The following is a 14,151-nucleotide window of genomic DNA, read 5'->3' on the forward strand; positions in this document are numbered from 1 at the left end:
CACTCTTCTCTGAAGATCCATGAATGAATTCATTTTTCAGTGATTCTACACCTAGCGAGCTTCCCAGAAACCCATTTCTTAGACACTCCATGAACTCAGCCCCCAAACGATTCTGCTACTTTGTTTTGCCCAGTCTGCATGGAGATGGAATAATTCAGCAGGCCAGACAGTATCTCTGGAGAAAAGGGATAGGTGACGTTTCGTTGTCGAGACTCTTCATCAGACCCTCGACCCGAAACCTTACCTATTCCTTTTCTCCAGAGATGCTGTCTGACCCGCTGAGTTACTCTAGCTTTTTGTGTCGATCTTCAGTTTAAACCAACATCTGCAGTTCCTTCCCTACACTTAAGATCTTGCACTACCTGTATTACCCCTGATTTCTCGATTTAACCATGCCCTATAAACATATCTCAGTTCCACCCAAATGAATTCGACTTGATTGCCAAGCTAGGATTCTTCCATTGCAGCCTTCGCCCCTCCCTTTTCCATTATCCTCTTCTATACAATAAATGCCTCGAAGATTTAATTTCTAACCCTTGGTCACTTTGCAAACAGGATTCTGCAATGGCTATTTGAATTAATCTAGTTTGTTCTACTTAAGCATGCTTTCATTTTCCTTGCAACAAATACTGTATTCAATCACACAGAAGTTGCATTTCAACAATATTGTGAAATTAATTCCTTTTTAATGCATTTTGTTTTCTTCGATGCAAAGACAATTTGTATTGGTGTCGGTTCATAGATACTATTCATCCTTTAATCTCACCAGCCATTTATAGTTGAATAGTATAACACACACCGAGCACTAACCCTTGAGGGGAAATGATTTTATGGAGGATCCCATGCAAGCATGGTCAATGCCGGGAGAAAGAAAATGAAGGAAGAAAATGAAAAGTTCCTTAAATATTTCACAATGGCAGCAATAAAAAACCTTACCCTCCCCCATGACGCCATCCTGCTCATCACTTACGTGTCCCTCCGGAAAAGGCAAGACTACCAGCTGTGTTCCGTAAATCAGCATGACTGCACAACGCCCCATCTGGGTCCACGCGCACCAGGGGAATGTGAACATTTGCACAAAACCATCCTGTCAAACAAGGTAAGAACAAAAAAATAATGCACTCATTCTGCAATCCAACACAGAATCCAGGGACACTTCCTCACAGCATGAAACGTGCTGCCCAAATGGAACAGCTAAGACAGGATAAGCAGAAATGGTCAAATGATGATGGGAGGGTGTGAAATAGCTGGGCGAGTGGTCTATTTCTTTCATTTTAATCACTTCTGTGTAAGATGAATCTCTTAGTTGCAGTTTTGTCACTGCTAATTCGAATCCCAGTTTCCACAACATTTTTTCTGGGGATACCACCAGAATTTGACTATCTACTACGTGGCATAGTTCTTCTTGACACTCATTCGGGAACGGGTGGTTCCTTGATCTACCATTCCCTCCTCTTCTTGGGTCCACTGATACCAGAACCGGACCTTGCATTGTAATCCTTAATTAACTAATCCTTAGTTGACTCGCATATCTTGAAGGGCAGCACAGTTGCGAACCTACTTGAGCCACTGCCTCACAGCGTCAGGGATGTGGGTTCGACCCCTGACCTCAGGTGATGTCAATGTGGAGTTTGCACGTTCTCAATCACCTAACCCACTGTGCCGGAACTGCTGGTGATGCCCTGTTTGCGGCTTCACCGTGACTGTGTGGGTTTCCTCTGGGTGCTCCAGGTTCCGCCCACATTTCCATGTCATATTTTTTCAATCAATCCCAAAGACATATAGGGTTGTAGGTAATTGGCGTGGTAAATGAACCTAGCATAGGGGAGTGCATGTGAAAGAGAACTAATATGCATGCATAGAACTAATGTGAACAGGTAATTTGAGAGGGTCAAAACTTCAAATTCCTGGGCATGCATATTTCCGAAGATCTTTCCTGGACCCAGCACACTGATGCAATTATAAAGAAGGCACATCAGCGCCTCTACTTCCTGAGAAGACTATGGAGATTCGGTATGTCAGAGTTCTCTTTAACGTCTACAGGTGCACTGTAGAGAGCATACTGACTGGTTGTATCGTGGCCCGGTTCGGCAACTTGAATGTCCAGGAGCGGAAAAGACTACAAAAAGTTGTGACCACTGCCGTCCATCACCGGCTCTGACCTCCCCACCATCAAAGGGATTTATCGGAGACGCTGCCTCAAAAAGGTAGCCAACATCATCAGAGACCCACACCATCCTGGCCACACACTCATATAACCATTGCCATCGGGAAGAAGGTACAAGAGCCTGAAAACGGTAACATCCAGGTTCAGGAACAGCTTCTACCCTACAGCCATCAGGCTATTAAACACGACAACAAATAAGCTCTGAACTACAACAGGCTATTATTATTATTATTGCACTATATGTGTTTATTTATTGAGTATGTGTGCATGTGCATATACACACATTGAACTTTTTCTCTCCCGTTATGTACTATGTTTACATATTCTGTTGTGCTGCAGCAAGCGAGAATTTCATTGTCCTATCTGGGACATATGACAATAAAACACTCTTGACTGTTGGTCGGCGTGGACTCAGTGGGACAAAGGCCCTGTCCAAAGACAAAAGCAGATCAGGCAACATACAAGGACGCAGAGATCTGTGTTGTGGAGTAGTTGTTTTCACGACTGATGTCCTACCTTCAACTCAGGCTCTTCAAAATAGTGTAGTGAGAGTGTTTTCAGATCGTGTGTCCCCGGATCATACTCAACCACAGACAGCTTTAAAATGAAAAACACCATTTGTCAGATACAAACACAGTTACTCTAGAGCACCCAATTGTGGTCTATCCTCTTATATCGGAATAGGATTTGCTTCACAGCGTGGTATTAAGCCCAAATCACGATATTCACCCCTCTCCCTCTTTCACACATATATGCACTGACCTTGGCATCCTTGAAACTGAGTAGGAGTGCGTCCCGTTTGGAGCCTGCAAGCTGCACACTGGCTATTGACATCACATTACCGAACAGTGAAAAAGACGCCACCTGCTCCAGCTTTTCTTTACGGCCTTTAACCTCTAGAGGGATCAATAGAAATCACGTGTCATTTCCTCGAGCTAATCCAAGGTAACAACATATTCACCCCTACTTTAACCATTTGTGGGGGGGGGGCTACTCCAGATGATCTCAAAGCTATCTCAGGCTACCCGCTGACATGTCACATTAATATTTTCAACACTGTCCCAGTTTAAATACACATAGCCCACCATGGCTATATGGTGTTCACATACAGAGCTATACAGGCTGGCACTGCTGCACTGATATCCTAATTGACTTCCAAGAACCAGTTTGCATATGGATCATGTACAGAGATTAGTTTAACTTGGCAGTATGTTGGCATGGGCATTGTTTGATGAAGAGTTTGTTCCTGTGCTGCACTTTCCTATGTTCTCAGTGCTAGGTCCGACTCCTAGCCATTTTAACCTTGAGAGTAATTATCCGGACTGGATTTTCCCTGCTTTTTGTAAAAGGGGATATGCCTGAGCAATCTTCTACGTCATCGGACAGATGCCATGTTTGCAAAAATGACTGGAACAGCTTAGATGGAGGCACAGCTGGATCTGGAGCACAATTCGTTAGTACTACAACCAAGATGTAGTCTGTCTCGTTGCCCTTGCTGTGCACAGTGCTCTCAGCCACTCTTTGATAGCACACAGAGTGAATCAGATTTGCTGAAGATTGCAATTCTGGGGGGAGCTTTTCTGGCTCAACAAATGCTGACGTTTAAACCTCGTCTTTTCCTGCCATCCTCGAGGACGGGTATGTTCTTCGTCTCCTCCTCCTCCCACTAGCTCCCTAACTGTGCACCACCACTCACTACCATTCATGGCATGACATCTAAAATTAACGTCTCAACAAAAGGCAGTATCTTTGAACCATCTTCCTTAATTACGTGCTGCGGTAGGTTTTAAACTCCAAACTTTCTGATTTACACGAGTTCCCTTGGGTCACACCTCACATGGAAATTAACTGGTTGATTTCCCTAATTTTCCAACGTGTCCAAAGAAAGGAGAATAGAGAAATATATACTTGCAGGCAAATGGGACTAGCACAGATGGGTTATAGAGGTCAGCAGAGATGTGGTAGGGCATAGGGCCCATTTCTGTGACTCGATGAGAAGCGATACATATCGACGGGAAAAAGGTCAGGCTTACCTGAAGGTTTGTCTCCTTTTACTGTGCTCTGCAAGTACAAAGAATAAAGAGGCATTGGTATTAATCCAAAGACTTAAATCAAAGCACTTTAGATGCTGAAAATCTCAAACAAAACAGCTAGAAATTCCAATTTCATCTTTTTTTGACAACACAGATGGCCATTCAGACCATGGTCGATGAATAACAAATAATAAACAGCAGATGCTGGAAATCTGAGAGAAACAGAAATTGCTGGAAAAATTCAGCATATCAGGCAGCATCTGTGTAAATATTTCAGGATGAAGGCCTGCACCAGGGTTACATCAACTGTCAACGTTTTCCCAATGTCCCACTCTGCCATTTTTCTTTCTCTATATCTCTCTGACATTCTCAAAAAATGTCCCACAATCCGAGGTTCCCACTTGGTTTAGAACCTTCACTATTAACAAAGTGTATGCACTCAGATCCTTAAATGTAGCAGGCCAACTCAACATGGTGGTTAAAAAGGTAGAACGTTTGCTTTTCCTACCGGATAATGAAAGGCATAGAGTGGATGTGGAAAGGATGCGTCCAGTAATGGGAGAGTCTCGGACCAGGGGGCACAGCCTCAGAATAAAAAGACGTACCTTGAAGTGGAGACGAGGAAGAATTTCTTCAGCGAAAGGGCAGTGAATCTGTGTAATTAATTGCCACAGAAAGGGCCAAGACAGGGACAAATGGAGGCAGGGAGAGGTATAGTGAAAGGAAACTCGATAGTTAGAGAGCAGACAGATTTTGTGACGCAAAGGAGATATCAGGACAATATCAGGTGCCAGGGACAAGGTTGCATTTTAGATGTATTCCTCAGATTGTCCTGTGAGGTTGCATGGGTTGAAGTGAGAAATAAGGTGGAGAAAACTGATGGTATCATGTATTTTTATGTAATATTGTCCCTTGTCTAGACCTTGAGTCCGAAATAAAGTTTATTATTATTGTCTTTCCACTGCCTGGTTAGCATTCAACAAAAACTTTTCACTGTACCTCAGTACACGTGACAATAAACTAAACTAATATACAGTTCTACACCACAACTTTCACTCTTCTCCTTTTTCTTTTTGTTTTCTACCTAGCGACCCCCGAAGGACAAATATGATGTCTATTGAAAATAGGAGCATGCAGGGAATGGAGGGATATGGATCAATGTGCCAGGCAGATGACATTAATTTATCTTAGCATCATGTTTAACACAAGACATTGTGGGCCGAAGGGCATGGTGCTGTACTGCTTTATATTCGATGTATATCTGTAACTCCCTTCATGAGGTCATCTGCTTTCAGTTTAACTGCTTGATTAAGCCATTCGAGGATATTGCATTAATTCCCTTGTCAGTAGGAAACATCTCGGGCAAAGTATAGAACAAATTATAGGCCTTTTAAAAAAAATCAATATTTTAAATGTTCATGCTAGCTCACCTCTGCATCGTGAATCAGTCTGTAAACCTGCAGCTGGGATGTCCCAGCCACCACCAGATTTCGCTCTGCATTGGAAAAAAAGCTGCAATAGATGGCAAACTCGAGCCCCCGACGGGGGATGCACCTGGCGATAGACTGCATACATACTGTCAATCCTGCAAACAAGCAAAATACCAGAACCATTACTGCGTGCTCTCAGTCCTGAATGACACCGGCTAAATCAAGTATTCTCAGCTCATTCAAATAACATATTTTGAACAGGTTGCACTCTTGTCTGGTTTATTATCGTCATGTATAACGAGGATCAGTGAAAAGCTTTCAGTGAAAGACCATACATGATTACAATCAAGCCGTCCAGAGTGTTAAATTACACCAAAAAGAAAAAGCAAGGCGTTTCATGCAAGATAAAGTCCAATAAAGTACGATTAAAGATAGTTTGGAGGTGTCCAATGAGGTAGATGGGAGGTCAGGATACTCTCTAGTTGGTGAGAGGACAGTTCAGCTGCCTGGCAACTCACCTTCAGTTGCCTGGGAAGAAACTGTCACTGAATCTGGAGGTAATCTTGTGTCTCAGGCTTAAGCTTAATACTGTTATGAAACCATGTGAAGGACAATACACTTGTTATTTGACAAACCAACCATTTCATGAGGTGCATCCCAATTTAATCCTGGCATCCGCTGATATTCTCAACAGTTTTCTTATCAACTTTCTTGAAGTGTAAGTGGTCAGACACTTAATACTGAGACTATCAGTTTAACCAGAAACTAAATTAGTTCAGACCTCTTCAGTCAGAGAATGGTGAATCTGTGGAATTCAGTGCAACAGATGGCTGTGGAGGCCAAGTCAATTGGTATTTGAGGCAGAGACGGACAGATTCTTGATTAGTAAAGGTGTCATGGGTTATGGGGAAAAGGCAGGAGAATGAGGTTGAGAGGGAAAAATAGATCAGCCATGATTGAATGGCAGAGAAGACTCGATTGGCCGAATGGTTTAATTCTGATCCCACGACATGAACTTATAGTATTAAGCAAAGCTGCAATAAATCCTCAACCATAATTACTACATCTCAACAACTGTTCTATTGAAATCTACATGACAAATGGGAAAGAGCAAACTCCATCACCTTCTCTCCAGAACCAAGGTCACCCCAACTTCAGTTATCGAGCGGCATACATTGCTCGCCCACATGCATGCTCAGCTCCAAGTAGTCATCAACTGCTTGGGGAGTCAAGAACCAGAGGGCATACGTTTCAGGTGAGGGTAGGAAGCTTTAATGGGAACCCGAGGAGCAACTATATTTAAACACAAAAGGCGGTCGGTCTATGGAACAAGTTGCCAGATGATGGTAGTTGAGGGACTATCACCATGTTTCAAAAACATTTAGACAGGTACATTGATAGGATAGGTTTAGAAGGATATGCACCAAATGCATATTTGGCTGAAGAACGGTCTCGATCCAAAGTATCACCCATTCCTTCTCTCCGGTGATGCTGCCTGTCCAGCTGAGTTACTCCAGCATTTTGTGTCTACCTATGCCAAATGCAGGCAGGCGAGACTAGTGCAAATAGGGCATGTTAGTCGGAGCTCATTTACCGAAGTATTCGAAAAAGGAGCTGCACAAGCATTTGCAAATCAAAGGTATGCTAACAAGATTCCATGTAAAACAGCCCACAATGAAGTTCCACAGTGGCGCAGCGAGAGAGTTGCTGCCTTACAGCGCCAGAGACCCGGGATCGATTCCGACTACGGGTGCTGTCTGTGTTTGTACATTCTCCCTGTGGGTTTTCTCCAGATGCTCCGGTTTCCTCATGCATTCCAAAGACGTACAGGTTTATAGGTTATTTGGCTTGGCATAAATGTAAATTGTCCCTAGTGTGTGTAGGATCGCTAGTCAGCACCGACTCGGTGGGCCGAAGGACCTGTTTCCACGCTGCATCTCTAAACTAAAAAAAACCTAAACGTGGAAGACATTGAGAAACCAAAATCAGTTGCCAAATCTCAGGAGCCACCTCTGAGGCGGAGACTGGAGGTTTGTGAACCACTGGAAGTTTGTCCCCCTCCGTCCCCACCTCAATGAGTTCCGCGCCCACCACGACTTGGAGCTCTTCTACCGTCGCCTCCGCCTCACAGCGTTCTTCCATGGAAAGGAGTCCTCGCCCCCCCATTGATGACCCCTTTTCCCGTCTCCAACGCACCCCCTCCTCGTGGAACCCCCCTCGTGGCCCTCCGGCTTTAGAACTCTTTATCCAAACTGCCGTCGCGACATCAACCGCCTCAACTTCTCCACTCCCTTGTCTCACTCCAATCTCTCCCCCCCTGAACGTACTGCCATCGACTCACTCCGCAACAACCCAGATTGGGTTATCAAACCAGCCGACAAGGGAGGTGCCGTGGTAGTCTGGCGCGTCGATCTCTACAAAGCTGAGGCCACGCGCCAACTCTCGGACACCTCCTCCTACTTACCCCTGGACCATGACCCCACTGACGAGCACCAGGCCACCATCTCTAGCACCATCACCGACTTAATCAACTCCCACGCCCTGCCCGACCGAGCCTCCAACCTCATCGTTCCCCAGCCCCGCACGGCCCGATTTTACCTTCTCCCCAAAATCCACAAACCTGACTGTCCCGGTAGACCCATTGTCTCTGCCTGTTCATGCCCCACCGAACTCATTTCCACATACCTTGACTCCATCCTACCCCCCTTGGTTAAATCCCTCCCTACCTATGTTCAAGACACCTCAGACACTCTCCGTCGTCTCCGCGCATTCCATTCTCTAGGCCCTCACCTTCACCATGGACGTCCAGTCACTCTACACCTCCATCCCACACCAGGATGGTCTCAAAGCCCTCCGGTTCTTCCTCGACCAGAGAAGCAACCTATACCCGGCCACTGACATCATCTCCTCCGCTGGTCTTTACCCTCAATAACTTCTCGTTTGACTCCTCCCATTTCCTCCAAATACAAGGCGTAGCTATGGGCACACGCATGGGCCCCAGCTACGCCTGCCTCTTTGTCGGGTACGTCGAACAATCCTTGTTCAATACGTACCAAGGCCCCATCCCCGACCTCTACCTCCGCTACATCGACGACTGCTTTGGTGCCACCTCCTGCACCCACACACAACTGACTGACTTCATCCACTTCACCACTAACTTCCATCCGGCACTCAAATACACCTGGACCATTTCCGACACTTCCTTACCATTCCTTGACCTCACTATCTCCATCGCAGGTGATAGACTTCTGACCGACATCCACTATAAACCTACTGACTCCCATGGCCACCTCCAACGTGACCCCACCACTCGCCACACCTTCCCATCTCCCCCCATGTCTGCCATCCGCAAAGACCGCTCCCTCCGTAACTCCCTTGTCAATTCTTCCCTTCCCTCTCGTACCACCCCCTCCCCGGGCACTTTCCGTTGCAACCGCAAGAGATGCAACACTTGTCCCTTTACCTCCCCCCTCGACTCCATTCAAGGACCCAAGCAATCGTTTCAGGAGCGACAGAGGTTCACCTGCATCTCCTCCAACCTCATCTATTGCATCCGCTGCTCTAGACCGACATCCTGCTCTGGCAGCAGCCATGTCAGCAGCGCGTCAGTTTTTTCAACTTTTTTTTTTTTTTTAGTATGTTTTAAAGTATGTGCTTAATGTTCCTTTGTGTGTTTTGTGTGGGGGGTGGTGTGGGGGAAACCGCTTTGGTCGCCTCCTCCATGGAGAGGAGACTTTTTCCAGGTCGCCTCCCCCGTGGCCTAACATCAAGGATCGGCGCGGCCTTTCCCGGAGACGCGCCCGGGACTTCAGCGGCGGGCGCAGCGTGGACTCTCGTTGTGGAGCGGGTGAGCCCTCGCTGGGGCTCGCTGGAGGGGAGCGCTCCGTTTCGCTGGCCCGGGGCAGCCGGCAGCCTGAAGCCGCGGTCTGCAGAGCTCCAGCTGGTGCGGCGTCTACAGCCCGGGATCCACCGTGGGGGACCCGGGGGAAGAAGAAGCCATCACTGCCGGGCCCGCGGCCAACTTCTACCGCGGGGCCAGCATGGACCTACCATCACCTCTGGAGGGGAGCTTCGGCCGCCGGCCCTGCAGTCTACGGTGCTTCTGGCTGCGGCGGAGACTTTAAATCTCGACCGCCGGCCTGCGGCCTACAACAGCTTAAAGCCGCGGTCTCCGGTGAGGAAGAGCCGATCCTGGGCTGACTCTGGACTCTGGTCCTGTCCACGGGGGGGAAATGGAGGAGGACTGGCCAAATTTTGTGCATTCCACCACAGTGATGAATGCTGTGGTGGATGTTTGTGTTACATTTTTATTGTGGTTGTGTGTTCTTTATTATTGTATCGCTGCTGACAACCCAAATTCCACCGACCCTGGTTGTGTGGTAATAAATTCTATCTAAATTCTATCTAGATGTCAGCTGATCTACATCGGTGAGACCAAGCGGAGGCTTGGCGATCGTTTCGCCGAACACCTCCGCTCGGTCCGCAATAACCAATCTGACCTCCCGGTGGCTCAGCACTTCAACTCCCCCTCCCATTCCGCATCCGTCCTCTCTGTCCTGGGTCTCCTCCATGGCCAGAGCGAGCAACACCGGAAATTGAAGGAACAGCACCTCATATTCCGCTTGGGGAATCTGCATCCTGCGGGCATGAACATTGAATTTTCCCAATTTTGTTAGCCCTTGCTGTCTCCTCCCCTTCCTCAGCCCTCGGGCTGTCTCCTCCCATCCCTCAGCTCTCAGGCTCCTCCGCCTCCTTTTTCCTTTCTTCTACCCCCACCCCCCATCAGTCTGAAGAAGGGTTTCGGCCCGAAACATTGTCTATTTCCTTCGCTCCATAGATGCTGTTGCACCCGCTGAGTTTCTCCAGCATTTTTGTGTACCTGAGGCAGAGACTGTTCTTTTCCTTCCCCCCCCCTTCCTCCCTCTCCCCCCCATAGTATACAAGATAATGATCGATACAATGGTATGATGCTCGATCATGATCACTTTGAAATCATGTAGAGCTGATCCTGATATGGAGCAGATGCAACTACAGTCATATAAGCCCCCCCATCCATGCCAATCATTGTCAACCACCCATCTCCTGCCTTCTCCATGTAACCCCTGACATGCGTTCTAATCAAGAATCTATCTATCTGTGCCTTAAACGTATACATTAACTTAGCCTCCACAGCCTACTGTGGCAAAGAATTCCACAGCTTCACCACCCTCTGACTAAAGAAATTCTTCCTCTTCTCCTTCTTAAAGGAACGTCGTTTAATTCTATTACCTCTAGTCCTAGACTCTCCCACTAGTGGAAACAACCTCTCCACATCCACTCTATCCAACCCTTTCACTATTCGATATGTTTCAATGAGGCCCTCCCTCATCCTAAACTCGCTGGAATTTTGAAGTTTAGCTTGTGACTACAATGCTACAGTGCAGTGAATGGCTGCAAGCCATTTTATCTCCCCTTCTCATTCCCATGCTAATATTTCTGTCATTGGCCTCCTTCACTGCTTGAGTGAGCCCATACGCAAACTAGAAAACAGCACGTCAGATTTTGCTGCATAGCTAACAACCCAATGGTATGAACATTGTATTTCCAATTTCATGTAATACGCCCCAACCCTTTCACCATTCTTCCCCTCCAATTCACACATTTCCACCACCTAGATTCAAGATTCAAGAGAGTTTGTCATGTGTCCCAGATAGGACAATTAAATTCTTGCTTTGCTTCAGCACAACAGAATATAGTAGACATAAATAAATGATTCTCTCCTAATGATCTCCTAATAATAAACCTAATGATCCTCTCTCCCATCTCCAAATTCCCCATTTCCCCCTCCCCGGTCCCTTCCACCTATATCCCATCCTCTGACTTTACATTTCACTCTTCCTTCCTAACTGACACCCTCTTCACCTGTGGCCTTTGTCATTCACTCCAAGCATCTCCAAACAGACCCCTGCTCCCTGATGTGTATCCACCAATCACTTGCCACGGTTTGCCCCCCCCATCAGTCTGAAGAAGCATCCTGATCCGAAATGCCTTCTGTTCATTTCCCTCCACACATGCTGCCCGACCCACAAAGGTCCTACGACACTTTGTGTTTGGCTCTACTTCAAAAAAGTTCCCCACTGATGCTGCCTGGCCGGGCTGAGTTGCTCCAACACTTTTTTTTTGCTCAAGAATGCAGCATTCAGTTTCTCTTTGTGACAATGTTGCATCACATGCAACATCTTAGTGTATCTCACCCCATCGCTCTCCAAAACTCATCCCACCTCTCCAAATCTCCCCCCCCCCCACACCTACCCCCTACCTCCCTAAACCTATTCCCCCAACAAATCTAGCCCCACCACCAATATACTCCCTAATCTATCCCTACATCTCTCCAACCCCCCGCAAAAAATCTCCACACCACCAAATCTCCAGCCAACCGTCAAAGACACCCAAATACACCCCCCCCCCCCACCCACACCCACACCCAAATGGCTCTCTCTCCTCTCCAATCTTAACTGTTGGGAGTTAATGGAAGGCAAAGACTGTGTGATGCTGGACGTGGCCACTCAGGTTTGATGTGATCCAGGGGCCGACAGGTTGTTGTGATGAAAAGAGTCAAGACAATAGAACATTGTCATAATGTCCCAGATAAAACAATGCAATTCTTACTTGCAGCAGCACAACAGAATATGTAAACGTACTGCACTGTGAACAATATGATAAACGAAAAATAAATTTCAGAGTGTGTGCATATATACACACACACACACACACACATACATAAGTGCAAAAAAGACAAAACCCATGCCCCCGTCTATGTAAGGTGTCCTTGAGACTCTTGAAAGGCGCCCATAAATAAAATTTATTATTATTATTATTATGTAGTTCAGGTCCAAGATGCTGGAGAAACTCAGCACCTCTGGAGAGAAGGAATAGGTGACGTTTCGGGTCAAGACCCTTCTTCAGACTGATATCCATGTCCATGTCTGTAGATCCAGGAGCAGGGCAGGGCCTCTGTCTCTGGGGACCGAGCTGACCCTCACCATGCCGAGGGGAGGCCGGTTGCATGTCATGTCATCTTCCCCCCCTCTCCTCCCCTCCCCCTCCGCCGCCGCAAATGATCCCCACGCTCCATTCTCCCATCTCACTTACCAACAGGGCCTGCTACATTAAGCACACGCAGAGCGCGCCTTCCTTCATTCCTGCCCAACAGAGAGGGGCGGGTGAGACGAAAGTGTTGGACGTTACTGGGAGGGCACACGCAGCGCCGCCATTACAAGAGCGCAGGCCGGGTTCTCGCGATGTCGACGGGACGGGACGGGGCGGGGGAGGCCTCTCGCGCGTCGGCCGTTGTTGTGCCGCTGCGCGTGCGCGGCCATTCGGAGGGCTGCGGGGTTTTTGTCACGTGGGCGTGGCCCTGGCGTTACGCGCTCGGTCACGTGGGCGGGTCGCTGGCACCAGGTGGGCGGGTCCCTGACGTCACGCGGTCTGTCCGTGGGCAGCTAAGATCTTTGGTGGGCAGGTCCCGAGCGTCACGTGAGCTTGTCCCTGACGTCACGTGGGCGGGCGGCCGTTGGCATTTTGGCGGGAGCGCGGCGGCGAGCCGTGACCGGGGGCCGGTCGCCATTTTTCTAACACAGAAAAAGGGCTCTGCAAGGCATTTACAGTTTCAGCACGTAGATAGAAACAAAGCACAGGTGTTCAGTACATGCTCTTGCCAGTATGGGTCTTCTTTATTGTGCAAAAGTACACTGCGCATACCCACACATATTCACAAAACTGACAAGATATAGGATATGTCACACGACACAAATCATTCCATCATGGTAACCAGTTCTTAAAGTTACAGTTGTCATTATATGCACTACGGGCTCCATCCGAAATATCGCTGCCGACGGCAGGAGTACGTGCTGAGGGACGCACTGAAGCTTGGTGTAGCCAATGCCAAGTGGGGGATGGCGACAGCCTATTGTCCTTCCGCTGCTGGACATGGGGCAGGGGGGGTGGGGCAGGGTGTGGGGAGGGGTGGAGGCAGGTGTGGCAGAGACACCCCTCAAAATAAGGTAGCGATGTTACATTAAGTTACAAAACTTACCTTCAGCGGCGCTGCAGTTCTGCCACTGGCCTTGTGCGCGGCTTTGGCGCCTGTGAGAGGGGGGGGTCGGGATTAAAATGCCGTTTTCTCCTGCCTGTCGGAGGCGAACTTCCTCGGGCTGCCAGCTGCTGAATAACAATTGACCGGACTTCAGTTCTCGGAAGTTTAAAAAAAATATCGCCAGACAATTTAATCGCTGGACTAAAATAAAAAGCTACTTCTAACGCCCTCAACGCCTACAACGGGACGGATCTCAAGTAGGGGACAAAACACGGGGTAAGTCGTCTATTTTACATATAGACTTATTTCTTAGGTTGACTTCAATCAAAATTTACTTGGCGAAAATGTGATTTTGGCCCGATACGAACCGGCAGTGTTTTTCGTGCCAATATTGGGTTCAAATTCACTGCAACCGCAACGTTGCAATCGATCGAGTTCCACAAAAAC

The sequence above is a fragment of the Amblyraja radiata genome, chromosome 2 (assembly GCF_010909765.2).
Source record: "Amblyraja radiata isolate CabotCenter1 chromosome 2, sAmbRad1.1.pri, whole genome shotgun sequence".
NCBI lineage: Eukaryota > Metazoa > Chordata > Chondrichthyes > Rajiformes > Rajidae > Amblyraja > Amblyraja radiata.